Source organism: Xiphophorus hellerii, chromosome 20 (assembly GCF_003331165.1).
Source record: "Xiphophorus hellerii strain 12219 chromosome 20, Xiphophorus_hellerii-4.1, whole genome shotgun sequence".
NCBI lineage: Eukaryota > Metazoa > Chordata > Actinopteri > Cyprinodontiformes > Poeciliidae > Xiphophorus > Xiphophorus hellerii.
The window spans coordinates 15,173,177-15,188,933 of NC_045691.1; positions in this window are offsets into that span (position 1 = coordinate 15,173,177).

Below are 15,757 nucleotides of genomic sequence, written 5' to 3' on the forward strand. Positions count from 1 at the left end.
GAGAAACAAGTAATCAAGGTATTTACCAAATTTGTGTTTTGTCTCAGTAATAAAATTCCAAAAGTGAAACACAAAATGGTTCATTACACCTGGATATTTTAAGATTTTATATCTGTAAACCTTATAAATATGAATAACTGCTAGAAAAATAAAAAATAAAAAAAACTACAAATTTGGTGTCTGCAAAATGTAGAATGTAACAAGAAAGAAGATTTTAGACACAGAGAGGTTGGCCTTGCAGTGTGTCAGGGAGGGAATCAGCCTGTGGCTCTGCTAAGGAGTTAAGAAAGCCCAGCTTGTTTAATTATGAATCATCAGCTGTAAGCCATTGTTGTATTGGTTGAGCTTCAGCTAAAGCAGTTTGCAATGATTCTTCTTTGATTTTTAATCAAAGAAGTTACTGGTTGAACAACCAACTTTGCTGGTTGTTCAAGCACAGCAGTGTTACATGTATTAAAACTGATCATTTCTGCAGTGCTATACTGTGTGTATAACATTTCTGTATTAAACATCCTTTCATCAAATTTTTGGAAGGTAGTTATATAATTTGCCAGAACCTAGAATTGCGGGTTTCATCAGACATGAGACATAATCAATACTAACATAAAATAAATTAGATTAAATATAACACGTAATTAGTCTCGGGTTTTTTTCAAGGTCTTTTAAAATAAACCAGAACCTTGCTTTTGAGCACTATATATATGACCAGGAAAGAAAATATTTGGATTATGTTCCATGATAAGTGAGGACATTACGAGCCATAAACGTCAAACGCCCACAATCCCAGGGGCGACTGTCCAAGTCAAGGTGAAAATGCTCTTTTTTTTTTTTGCCACCCTCACACTTAGTTTATTATTATATACAGTTCTGTGCAAAATTGGTTCTCACTAAGTTGTCTGTTGTGCTTAGTCACTACACTGTATCATCCCTTATGAGTCCATGCTTGTTCAATTTGATGCTTGAACGATTCAAAGGTCAGAGGTTTTCTTAGTATCGGATGTTTGTATAATTTTGCACAACCTGGTTCAATCATTTTTGAATCCATTTTCAGAATCTACTTTTTTGATGTTATTCATTCAACATCTCTCTACAAACTGTTTATCAAACTAATTCTAAATTAATCATAATTTAGACAGTCCTCTTAGTCTAAGCAATTGCTAAAAGTAACATTTTCTTACATTCATCCTCTACTGTAGTAAGAGTGATTCAGTTCCTAACCCACAGATACATTCTTTTAGCTAGACAGAGACAAGACAAAGTAATGATGAGTGTGCTTGGGAAATTAAGGAAAACCAATGGTTGCTCTGCAAAAGAATATTTATGACACAACGTCAAGGCTTAGTTTGATTTATTGGGATTATATGTGGAAAAAGCAATAAAGGATAGCACATATCCTGATGGGAAAGGAAATCGGAGAATTGTTTTCAATGTTATTTGGAAATCAAATTCTAAAAAGATGCATCAAAATTAGATTATTCCCCATTCTTCTTTGCAACACAGCTTAAGCTCAATCAGGTTGGATGGAGAGTGTTGTAAGACACAGGAAGAGAGGACTCAAACGCAGGATCCAACACAGTGGCATAAAATCAGTAGTTCTTCAATACAGTCCATGGTTGGTACACAAAAATTTAGTTCAATCCAAAACAAAAGCAAGCCCAAAATACAAGCTGGGTCAAATTCACTGGAAAACCAAGACAGGATAAAGGCTACAGCACAAGGCTGGACACAAGGAACAAAGACACAGGGAAGGCAAAGAGACACATGTAGATGACATTAGTGTGACACAGGGTGATTACAGGCGGGAATCTCAGGAAAGAAAGTTGTCTGAAATTAGAGAGGAAATTAGCACACAAAATAAAACAGAAAATTCAATAAGAAAACAAAACCAGATACACAACTTGATCAGCTGAACACCACTGTACCACAGATTCACAAATTGATTTAGCTTTGAAATGAACTGAGTCATTCTAACAGAGGATCATGTTGTGATCCATTTTGTTTGTTTCATCTCTGGCTTCATGCTTAGGATCATTTTGAAAGAAGAAGTTCCACATGTTCACTTTGTCCACTGCATGACTTGTAGCAAACTTTAAACAGTTGCTCTTCTGGCATTGTTCGAAGTTCACTTTCATCTCAACACTTCTTCACAAAGGAAGATTAAAGTGCACAAATGATAACTGTCCTCCCAACAGATTCTCCTATTTGAGCTGGGGATCTTTGCAGCTTCTCCAGATTTGCCATGGGTCTCTTAGAAGGTTCTCTGATTCTTGTCATCCAACTGAAGTCATCACTTTAGTTGGATGACTTCACCAAGACTTCATCTTGGTAGGTTGACAGTTGCCATACTCTTTAATTTTTATATGATGGCCTGAGCTGGGCTTGGGTGTTACAACAGGTGACCATTGCCCCAGAAACTCCTGGTTTGAATCTTGTTCCTTTCTGGAGACAATAAGGGTCAGGAAGGGCATTCTGTGTAAAAACCATCAGGTGCAAAAACATCTGCCAAGTCTGTGTGCACACAGCTGTGGGGTGAGGGAGGTCATGGTGATGTGGTAACCCAGTAGAGGGAGGTGTCAAAAAGGCAGGCAACAACAACACTGCCCAGATTTAAACATCTCAATAGTTTCATCCCTGACCAGTCTGGTGTGTTTCTTGGTATTCCTGATGCTGTTTGCTCACTAATGTTCTCTAACACAACTCTGAGACCTTCACAGAACAACTCACTTTACATATACAGAGTTTAAATCATCCTCTGAAGGAAATTGTTAACACTGTAATTTTATTTAGCGGTATTAACACACTGCGACAGAGTGGTAATCTGTCCAGGGAGTACTCCGCCTCTCACCCGGAACGTTAACTGGAGATAGGCACCAGCACCTCCCGACCCCACTAGGGACAAGGGTGTAAGAAAATGGATGGATGGATGGTATTAACACAAATGATGTACACTTTTTTGATTTTTTCCATCTATAAAAGACTTTATATTATGCCAGACTGTGAATCTTATTACTTTGACATCACATTTACTGTATGTGCTTTCAGTTGATCTGTCACATAAAATACAATTAAAAAACACTGAAGTTTAATGTGCCAACATGTGTAAAAGTGCAAGGGGTAGGAATACTTTGGCACTTTATGCAAAAAGGAGTATAAATTTGGAAAATAAGTCTTTTATAATACCTGTATTTGAATTTTATAGTTAAAAAGGATATCTCACAAAATGCTGATCATTGTAACTTTGCAGAAATGCACAAGTAGGCAGGCTTCAGCTCTGCTTTATGTAACACAAGAGTGTTTTATTTCCTAAAATGAGTAACACTGCTAAAAGGCCACTGGGATAGCTGAAAAAGAGAGCAATGGAAGATCTTTAACCTGCTCCCCACCAACCCACAAAACCTCCCACTCTCTTCTTTCTGACTCTCTGCATACCTGGATGTGTTATATTACAACACTGCCACCTTCATATGTAGTGTTATAAGATAATAGTCCACCCCTGTCAGTCACTGCAGGTGAGTAACAATCATTGTGGTTTAATTTGAGGTCCTAAGTCTGAATTATAGACTGAACTGATTGAACATTTTAAAGATTTTAGAGCATTTTGAAAATGTGTGCAAAAAAAAAACAACCTCCCACTAACACAGTAGCAGCTGCAGCACACAAACATTTTTTCTTCTTCGAACACAGACAGGGATAAGTGGAGTCTGTATCAGAATTAGGTCAGAGGTGCATTTTCAATAAGAATAATATGATCATAATCCAGCTAGAGTTTGACACAGACTGCAACAAGTAGGTCACCTCTGCATTTTGTCAAAGATGCCTTTACTCAGCACCTGCATGTTTGTGCTCAGGTAATTATATGCCCATGTGTTTGGCACAGCAGCCAAACTGACTCTGACATCTATGATGTTGGTGCGCTGTCGCCATAGTAACTGGCTCTTAAGGATGAAGATATTGCAGCGTTTGGTGCAATTTGAAGAGAAAAGCAGGCTTGAACTTGTCATTTTCCAATAAACCTTAGAGGTATGTTCAAAGGAACATCGAGGGTTATTGTTACAAACTTTTTGCTTTGCTAAAATGCTATCACTTTGAAATTAAAGTACCATCAGTTTTGTAGTCTGACTATAAAATAATTTTTTTCTAAGCCCTTTTTCTGTGCTTTTGTTACTTTTAGATTCATACATTAATTTTAATTACTTTCAGTTTTCTTGCTTTAGTGTCTGGAAGTTTAAAACTGATTGGAGCAATCTGATGAATGAATGACTTTTTAAAAGCAGGGCAGAGTATGCTTTTTAGGCATGCAAAATGTACAAGATCCCTTTGTACAATAACTTCTTGCTGATGACACAATTTATTTTCCTATCAAAGGTAAATACAGTTAATCTCTTTATACTAATGAACAAAAAGCATTGCATTTCTCTAATGGGATCTTTATTAGTTTAAATTGTCCACAATGAGCTTGTTTATTTTGTCAAACAGCAGAGGAATACGCAAGAGTGGAATCTGCGTCATGAAGCTCGCAGACAGTAGCACACTGTGCTCAGAAAATACTCAATGCTCAGCTCATCTTCATGTTACCATGGCTGCACTGAGTTAATCCAACATTTGTAAGACTGTGAATGGACTGGAATGGCTCCCCTGCTTCAGAGTCTCAGCAGTTTATTCTGTACCTCTGCATTTCTGACACTTTCTCTTATGTGGGCTTTAAAACAGAGAATTCAAAGGTTTTTAAGTTGATTGGTGCATTGTCTTCATTTTGGGGAAGCTGTTTGTCTTTAAAGAACAAAAGGTGAGAAACAGTTTAATTCTTCTCAAAGCTGGCATTTTACTTTGTTTTCCGCTTTTCTCTCCCACAGGACAGGGCTGACTCCGAAATCCTTTCTGTCCAAATTGCTTATCTACAGAATCCTATACTCACACTTGTAAAAGATGAGTCAACTTACATATCAACTGAGCTGCCATAGAAACCAAAACCAACAGTCGAGGGCTTAATAATGAAATTCTTTGAAGGGCTGGAGGCATGCTTCTCCAGCGTTAGAGGAGACCTTGGAAGCGATTACAGTGATCTCTAAGTCGTGCAAAAAGTTTCCAAAGAAAGCAGACAAAATTATTTCATTTGAGTAAGTAACAGAGAAAACAGTCCCAAAGTGTGCAACAATAAATACATTTAGTTTATTTCAAATTCCACACAAAAAAAAAATCATTCACAAGGTTTATATCAAAGAAATAATCAATCATTTTACAGCAGGGGTGGATTGGCATACAGGACTACTGGGGATTTCCTTGGTGGGCCAGTGGTTTAGCCTGTGGAGAAGTTGTTGCGCTCGATTCACAGTCATGCAGCACTCAGCACAGCAGCCGCCACCATGCCTCACGCCATGCCATATCAAATGTGTTCTCCGGCTGCTCCTCCTCTCCAGTCAGGCAGATCAGCTAACAAGGTCACAGAGCTGATAAAAATTAGACCTCAGAAAAACTCAATCCAAGACACTACAAACATTAACTGTGAAGATGGATCAGCAAAAGCAAACTATAAAATATAAAGGTAGCGCTGAAAACTTGAGAAAAATGTATATCATTAATATTAAACATTTTTTTGACGATTTTTTACCTTTAATCAATATATTACCACATCTATACTGGATACTCATCATGTTTACACAACATATTATCATGTTTGTACAATGTATTTATCATGTTAAAACGTGATAGGGCTAAAAAAATATTTTCTCCCTTGACACCAATGCGGCTCCATGGGGCTGGTATTTTTAAATCAATTAAATATATGAATGTTTCTGCTTCACAACTATAAATTTTCAAAGGCAGTGGGATGATTCATCGTTTGGCTGATTCACTCAGTGGCAGAAATATTTGATTGATGTTAAAAAATTCCACTGTTTGGTAGCTGAGCCCACATTACTCTTTAAATAGACAACAACAAAGAGATTCTGTGAAAGTTAGTTGTAGTTTTGAATTACTTATTTATAGTAATAAACAGAAACAAAGACAATGATACATAAGGGTGAAACAGTGATGAAAACAAGCATGGGATGTTTCGGTTTGGTTGACTTTCTTTCTCTCTTTATGGTTTAAAATGACTAAATTGATCTTTGTAAATAACTCAGGTACTCCAAGTATTGGACATGTCAATCCATCTTAACAACTTTTTCACCATACTTCTTCAATTCAGGGCCACGGAAGAGGAGATGGGCTAGAGCCAATAGGTTTCTAGTTAATCACAGAGCTGTCAATACACTCTCTCACTCACTTTATAAAGTCAATTTAGAATCTACAATTAACTTAACAGATATTTTGTTCTGTGAAAGAAAATCTGGGACAACCCATAGAAAACTTGCAGAGTTACAAAATGCTAAACAGAATGGTATGGCATCACTTCATCTGCTGATTGGAAACTTTGGAGACTGTGAAGTAACAACATGGACATGGTTGACAGTGTTACAGTTTGTAGATTGATGATTTAAAAATAGTTTCAATTATCAAAATCACAGAAAACCCATAAAACATCTTCGAAAAACATACACTACATTTGCTGAAAACAAACAGAATGCTTGCTTGTGTTTGTTGTTGTTGCAGTTTGGCCAAATCAACAATTTAGGACAAAATTATGCAGACAGATGGGGTATTTGTTGCATTTCTAGAGGAAGGGAGGCGTGGTGTCACAGATGATACCCTCACACTAGAAGCAGAACATTTGGTGCTCTCTGAGGTTACCATAGCTACCACAACACAGTGAGACCGGATGTCCAAAATGTCGCCTTGCTTGGATCTTGGGGTGCGTTGATGATTTCTGTGTCATAGAAAAACTCTACAGCAATCTGCTGCATTGACCTTGCTGCAGAGGAATAAGCAAAGTGGTAAATTATAATGTTGTAACCTTTAAACTAAGATTAAGAACATTAATGAGAGAAAAGCTTGATGGTAACAAACTTAAGTCTGGTGCAATTCATTATTAGGACCTGCCTTTGGGACAAAGTAACAGCAATAAATGCATAAACTCATGAGAAAGGTTTCATACCCTTGTAATTAAAGAAGTCTCTCTGCTCATGTGGAACGGCAATTTATCTCTGTTCCCTTGTGCTAATTTACAGTTTATGAGGGCTGCCTTTGGGTCTGCACCAGCTCCAAACCACTTTCATAAACAGTAGGACTCTTCCTCCTAATTGCTGGAGGCCATGCTGGCTGCAGATATATTACACTTCACACAGTTTGTTGCATGAGGCTGAACAGATTAAATCCAAGAGAAAAAAAAGATGAACTCTCTTTTTCAAAATACCATAGCTTATGGTTTAAATAAAGATGACTTTCGTACACAGGAGGAAGATTGCTCCCGTTAGGCCACTGTATTTTCTTATTTTTTCAGCAGCCAGGTTACAGACACTGTTCAAAACAAGCATTTACGGCACTTATTTGTGTTATGGTAGGTAAAATTAAAAGAAGTCTTGTGTAAATATCTTCTGTCTTCTGTTGTACCTGCAGCCTGTAGTACAGATTGAGTGGATGCAGCTCATATTGAAGTGTGCTCAGTATTCTAAAGTTTGTTGTTTGATAGTTTGTTGCAGGTTGCACAAGCTTGAAATAACAGCTAAAAGGAACTCAAATTAGCATTACTATCCAGCCTAATTTTGAATTTTGCAATATGTATTTTTTATTTTTTATTTCACCCTGTCTGGAAGTTTGAGTGATGTCTGATTAGTTATTGCTTAGGTCTGTGAAAAATAATAAGACTCCCTCTCATGTCTTCTCTGTTCTCACAGTTTCTGAGCCAAAGTTTAATTAAAACTACACACCCAAGAAATCCCCTAGCAGTTTATTCCACTACATCAGTTTTTAAACTGAAAAGTAGATTTTGAACGTGTTTTATTAGGTCAGTTTCACATAAAAAAGTTAAAAACATATTGGTGGAGATTAAACATTTGTCAAGTTATTCATATTTTTACTCTCTAAAGTGCTGTGTTAAATGTAACTCAATTATTGTTATGTTGCTACTAAAGACCAGGGTGAAATATGGACCAACCAGCCCTGGTTTGATTTAACACAATTGCAAAAATATTAAGTTGGCTCAGCGTTCTGGATTACACTGAATCATATTTTTATGAAAAATGTATGGCACAAATCATCAACAACCAGGGAAATCAAAAATGTTGGGGTTTCTTTTTACTTTAACCAAAAGTGTTAGTTTTTGATCCACTGTTATAACTAAAACACTTTTAAATAAACCACCCTGCTGATTTCTTGGTTGCATAAAATTGCACATGAATTAAGGAAGTATAGACCAACGTTACCTCACAGTGATATTAAAAAGTAATTGACATGTTTTGCAACCACATGATGGCAACAACTGCTAAGATTGGCACAGCCAGTTATTAGGTTTAGGAGCCTATTGATTTTGGCTCTGACAGGTTCCTTTGAATTTATACATGACATCATAGCTAAACAGCAGTTTCATCTGAGTAAACCTGACAAAAAAGCAAAAACAGATAAATCTGCAATGTGTCAAATATTATTTATTCAGTCTCAACACCAATAATAATTTGTAGTGCAAAACTTATGTCTTAAATAAAGCCTTCACAGTACTGTGAAGGCTTTTTGTGCTAATTTTCTTCATCTTTTCTTCATCTTCTGCTTTAAACATGGGAAACAGACTTTACACACAAATGTAAGAAAGACTTACATCATTTTTGAGTCAGCTGCCTCATCTTTAGTAGTCTGTGTGAGGCAGAGCAACAAACAAAGAGAACAAACTCAAACTGTATCACTACATTGAAAAAACTGCCATTCTTTTGTTGAATCTTTAGATTGTTGGTTGGCATATTTTCCTGTACCAATATTATCATGTCCAAATATCTTTTTTGAAATATCTGTTCATCACTTTGCCTTATTCAAGCTACTATTGTTTGAGTCCAATGTTTTGGATAACATGTTTTGATGACATTTTGTTAAAAAAAAAAAAAAAAAAAGATCTCTTCAATTGTCATTGAGTAACTCATGCTGCTCAACATAATTAAAACAATATAATTCAGTGCCACTGGGGATAAATGTATAGCCTGACCTTTGCCTCATTGCCTTCCTACTGCAATTCCACTCGATTCTCGCTTCAGTGCTCCGTCAGGAAATTTCCCCATTGAACTTGATTTCCCCTGTTGAATTTCAACCTGGCCAATCAGCGAGTAGAAGGAGGAGTTGTGAAAGATGACGTTGACTTTCTGCACTGTTTTAGTAATTGTAACCTTCTTGTAGTTTGGCAATGGGATTGGAGAAAGTGACCTCAGCCATTCAGTCCATGTTGATCATGCTTTCAAATACATGATCATGACATGTGATCACGTCATTAACAGCGGTCTAGTTCAGCTTGACAATTCTCTCTTCACAGTGGGAGGTGGTTGTTTACAGCGCAAACCATTTCTGATAAGCTTTATAGTGTTGAACTGCTGCGCTACATACGTCACAGACAAATGTTAGGGGGTAAACTGTAAAACTTCAGCAGAGATCATGTTTCCATCAAGCAATCGTTTCCCAGTAGCCGACGGTCCAAACCTTCTGTATGAAGCAAAGTATAAAACATGGGACCGGTTTTCACATGGGTAGTAAATATATGGGCATCCAAAGTATTCCCATTAACTGTGACATTCACTGTAAAAGCACATGTAGTGTGACGATCCTTTCATTAACTACAGTTATTACCCATTAAACTCAAATCTGATTATTTCTTCATTCCAGTACTAATATTTCATCATCACCCTGACACTACATACATTAAAGTTATGAATAACTGACAAAACATGCATAAAACTGTTTGCTAATTTTCCACCACTTTCTTTTTCTCTTCCTACACACAATTGGTATCTGATGCTGGTTGTCATGGCAACAGGCTCACAAGCCACAACAGGGCTTTTGGAAGACAAACACATATCACCATAGCAGAAAATATCTCTTAGCCACATTCTCTGTCTGCAGACCTGCTTTGACTCTGCCCATGTGAGCTAATGTGGCTAATTTCTGCATCAGGTGTCCCCCACCATAATAAAAGAGACAACTTATTTTGGAAACTTCAAACTTTCTTTTTTTCAGATAAGTCTAATAAATCAAGCTGTATTAACTGGACTAAAGGATTAACATAATCTTGCTAACCCAAGCCAGGAAACATAAGCTCATATCCAAGATTTTAAAAAGAAACACTAAACATGTGTTACACTAAACATTGACCCCAAAACACTTTGATCCTATATGGCCTCAGACTTAAGGAAAGCAATTTTATAAGTAAGCTAGAGGTGACTAAAACAGTCTCCAATCAACAGTTTTGTTATTTCTGCTCTTAAAACTGCAGTATGTAACTTTTACAGAAATATGTTTATATATTTGTTAAACGTGTCACCATGTCATGACAGCACAATATGGGACAGATAATCTGTGAAAAGTTTGAGTTGCTCCACCTTCCCGCAGTTCTGTTGCAGTTTGAAGAAATGCACAGCTCCTTGTCAAAAACAATCCTATTAAGAGTCAGGAGGAAGGTCTTTGATCTGTCAATCATCATCATGTACGTGATGCTAAATGTGATAACAGAGAAACAACTTATTTTTCCTAGAAAACTGTTTATCAAGTACCAATGAATACCTCACTGACCATCCGCAGTATGTGAGGACACAGGGCTGTGTCTCTGACAGGCTGGTCTGCAGTACGAAGTCCGAGCAGAGAACTGCGCTGGCACTGTTCCTGTTCAACCTGTGCACTGCAGACGTCTTCATCAAGATTCCAGGCTGACATCAGCGGGCGGAGACCCATCACACTGACACAGGTGAACATCCAGGAAACTGAAATTGAGACTGTGGACTCTTTTCACAGTACCCAGATACTCACCTGAACAATGAACTAGACTGTACTCACAAGTCAAAACAATAGTGTTCTCTACAAAAGAAGGGGCAGAGCAGACTTTAGCTGCTGAGGAAGTCTTTTTAAATGCATGCAGTGCTTCTGAAGTCCTTTTTTGACTCTGTGGTTGCATTGACCATCCTCTATGGGAGGGCCCTCAAATTTAGGCCTCAAGGTACAAGTGTTCTGGAACTACTAAATGTTTCTTGGTCTAACTTGAATCTTATGGCTGAATTACCTCCTCAGAATCCTGTCAAGTTCTCCAGCATCCTGCTCATTACCTCTGTCTTTGACTCATATACGTGTCAGTTTCAGTCCTCAATAAAATAAAAGCATAAACAAATGTTACAAACAGTAAAAATTAGTCTATCAAGACGATTGGTTACCTGTAAAACAATAAACAGAACAAGACTGAACATAAGAACAACCAAAAGATAAAAACAATCCAGAGTCCACAAAATAGAAACATACCAAACTCTACCTTTATAATAGAGTTGATGTTGATGTTTAGTAGCGCTACATAAATAATTTCTTTCTGGTTGACAGTACAAATGATCAGAAAACTTATCAAGTCAATCAATCAGTTAACTTTATTCATACCATTAGGTTAATTTGGTTTGCACTATGTTAACCATATTAGAGGGCAAACATCATCCTTCTCTCTTCCATAAAACGTATTCCCAGTTTTCCTGGTTAATTCGGGATTTCCATCAACACAGACAACACTACATCATTTGATGTTGACATTTTTTGCTGGTGTTCTTATCACCAAAATAGCTTGAGCACATAGTAAACCCTAATCACCCTGCTAAACAATGAGTAAGCTGGACACATATCCTGCTAAGCTGCTCCCAGCTAGGACTTGGTGTGAAAGTAACAGATACATTGTCGGCAAATGTTAAGTGTGACTTTAATAGTCTGAAGGAGGAAAAAAAATCTTTGTCAGAGAAAATGTTACAGGGGAAGACATTTCTTCATGTGGTAATGACTTGTTACATTTGACCATGTTGAAAAAGTTCACCTGAATGAGTGCCAGATCATCTTTATGCCATATCAACACGCCACCAAATCCCTGCTTGTCTGGAACCTCCCCCAAGTCTCCAGCCTGCCAAGAGTGACTCGACCAGGAGTTGGCTACAGATGGTAGCACTCTTTAGATCAGTGCTTTGAGAGGAAAAACAAGTGCCGGTACTCCCCTTAATGTCATACAAATATAGGACAGAAATGTGGGTAATATTTCTATATAGATCTGTCTATATAGAAAAAACAAAGCCAGTCCCTAATCAGATCTTTTATTCTTTGCTGTTCAGTGCAGAGTTCTCTTTTTCTCATGCCTTGATTCACACTTTCTTTTCTTTTCCAGAAATTCCATTTTTCTGTTCCTGAGCTTTGTCCCACTGTGTGCGAGAAGAGCACACTGGTCACGAGCTGAGAGCTAGGATGTGTGCTTTTCTTTTATGTGTGATTTTGATGAAGAAACATACAGAAGTAACACCTATTACAACACCAGAAAAAGTCCAGGTACAACTATCCCGTACTGCATCCCGTCTTGAAACCTGCAGACTCTTTTCTGACAACACATGTGAAATGTGGCAAAAAAAAAAAAAAGACCACATGACTGAATCTGCACTAAACGGCAGAACATCATAAAGGAAAATCTACATTTTGAGGATCAAATTGAAGATCAACAGACACCTGGTAATAGACTTCTGCCATTGATGTATTTTCCCTGGTGACCATGACTGGACTCCTTGCAAAAGGCCTTTATAGATGTGATTAGACAACTGAGGGAATAGTAAGCATATGTTTAAGTATGTAAATGATTACAGTAGAGAAAGAGTTTTATGTAAATATGAATTTTGTGTAGGCAGGCGAGTCAACTAAGTACTTGTTGATATTTAAATGAGTTTCATCATTAAGAGAGAGGTACTCAATAACTTTTTTCTCTTTTGCTGAAAAGATATGTAAAGGTCAACCTCAATATGTAGAGATGTTTGCAGTATCCGGATAACCTCATAAATTCAGTTTGTGGTATCAGTTATGCTACACATTTTCATTTTATAAGCCAAAAAAATATACCTGCGCTCAGAAGATGGATGATGGAGAAACTCCGAAGAGCCATAGAAATAAGAAGGTGCAGTCAGCCATGCGGCTGACCTTGTGTTTCTAAAGCGCTTTTATTGCAGTGCAAATTTGTGCTGCTTTCAATATATTCTCATCTGCAGAGACATTCACTCGCAAAGCAGAGACAGGAACAAACATAACACTTCTCTCCATCTGTGACCTCCCAAGTCCTCATCCTCTTTCAGAATGCAATGCGACAATGGAGAAGAGCAAGAGAGAGGGAGGAAGACTGTCTCTCTATTCAGGCAGCTTCTGATGGTACAAAAGCTCAAGGATATAGCAGTTTCAGGTGGCAGAAAAGAAATGTCAGGCTACAAATCCACTAGGTATTTTTTAACAAAAATTCACTTAGGAAAATATATATCAAAAGGGAAAACATTAACAGGAGGTAAATAATCCTACAGTAGCCTACATAACATATCTTGTATATTCATTGTGAAATAAAAATGCATTAAAAAAATGCAGAAATTTTAAACAAAAACCAACACAGCAAAGTAGACAGCCAATCGTTACATGAGTTTGTTTGTGACTAATTGAACACACTCAGAATTATTTATTTTTATTTTTATTTTTTTCCATCATCTTGTTCTGCTAATTCATTCTGACTGAGGCATTTAAAACGGAGAGACCTTGGCTACTGATGAAAAGTTTCAGATAACTCATCAGCAACTGCAATTCAAACAGGAAGGACTGGGTGAAGAGCAGTGAATTGAGTTCATATTTTTCTGCACTCCTGCGGGCAATTTCACATTTACTGCTGCAATGTGAATCATCTGATGCAATGTTTACTAAATCAATGGTATTGTTTTATTTATAAGAATTATAGCTGGTTTGGTAATAAAACTGCAGCACCGCATAACTGTTCACATAGCACATTTGTTGTGTTCTCTGCTTCAGTCTTAGAAGGACAAATCTGCATAAGTCCTGACGGGAAATAGCTATAGCCACAGTTACTTTGGCACATCCATGGATCACACAACAGCTGCTGTATGATATTTCACAGATTTCAGCCTAACTCTACACCAAAACCAGGACAGTGTGAAAAAAGGTGCAAAATACTTATGAAATATATATATATATATATATATATATATACGTGTGTGTGCATGCGTGCAACAAAATTAATTTTTGGGAGTAGGGATGTCATATCGAAACTTAGTCCAGTTCTTCAGCACATAGGTATGATCGTTGAGCAACAATAGGTCTGGTTTGGCAACGAATCAATAAATGCTGAAGGCAATCATTAATAACATTTTTAAGTTAGGTCCAAATTACCAAGTTGGAGCATCCCCTGGTCATCAGAAAAATATTAGCCAAATAGTTTCAGTCTCAGTTATTGTTTAAACATATTTGCCTTATAGGACTTATTCATTAAATTAACAATAGATGAATGAATAAGCCCAGCACTGGCATTTTCAAACAGACAGGAACTACACATACATGGAATAAGCACAAATTCTCTCCAATTTAATAAAAACAATTCAACTGTCCCAATTAAAAGACTATTCCACAAACTCTCTAAGCTAGTTAGATTCAACTAAAACAGAAAATAGAATAGAATAGAATAGAACATTTATTTCCTGTCCCACAACTGAGAATATTTTTGTGCAACAGCAGTGACGGGCAATCAAAGCAAATAGACTTATGATGATGAGTTTTATCCTCCTTACCTTTTGGATGTTCAGAGGCATACGATGTCAGTATAATGCTAACAGGGATTAATTGTGGTAGGAAAAGCATTTTATGTTCTTGGATCAAATGATTTCTTAAAGTTATTGCATAAAATTGATGACAGCATTGAAGCATAGATACTTCCTGGTAATCCATTATAAATCCATTATAAATGAAGAAACAAAGCCATGATGGTGGGTTTTTCTTAAGAGTGTTATTCTTTTTTGAGGAGATAAACTAACTTCAACAACCTGGAAAACCTACTTGAGTACAACCAGGCTGTTTTTATTACAGCAGCATGTTCCAAACCTAAAAGCTAGTCATTGAAATGTTTTCCATAAAATATTCATAGAGAAAATTTTAAAAGCTGGATACAGAGATCAGTTGCAGGCAGGTACTTTTTGCTCTGGTTGGTTTGACACACTTCAGACCTCTGACAGTGTGCGTGTGTGTGTGTTTTTTTTTTTTCTCTCATCTACCTGGCAGAGAATAAAAGCTTTTTCTGCCTCAGGTTTATGCCTTTGCAGTCAGGATTATTTTCACTTATAGCTTTGATGAACCAGTTATACATTTGCTTTTTGCAGTGATTTTCCAAAGCAAAAAGACTTTGAAATCATTTCATTTCTGCAAATTATTAGGTTATATTACCATATTTAGTAACTTTGAAGAAGAGTCATCAAAAAAAAAAAAATGGCTGTCAAGCTGTTTATTTTAAAAAAATCAGTGCAGTTTAGTAAAAAAACAAAATGAAAAAGAAATAAAATTGTCCTGAATAAAAAAACAGTCACATGACAAGATTACAAATAAGCCACTGTTGCTTGTAGAAATCTTTTGTAGTCTATTGTCTTGAGAGAACCATATTGTAAAATTACAAAAAAATACAATAATCAATTTCATATTTATATATATATATATACTGCTCAAAAAAATAAAGGGAACACTTTAAGTGTTAAACACCTGTTTAAGTGTTCCCTTTATTTTTTTGAGCAGTGTATATATATTGTTTTGCTACAGATTGCATAAAATCATTTTTAGATTCACAAATCAAATAATTAACAAAAAAATGTGTCGCACTACC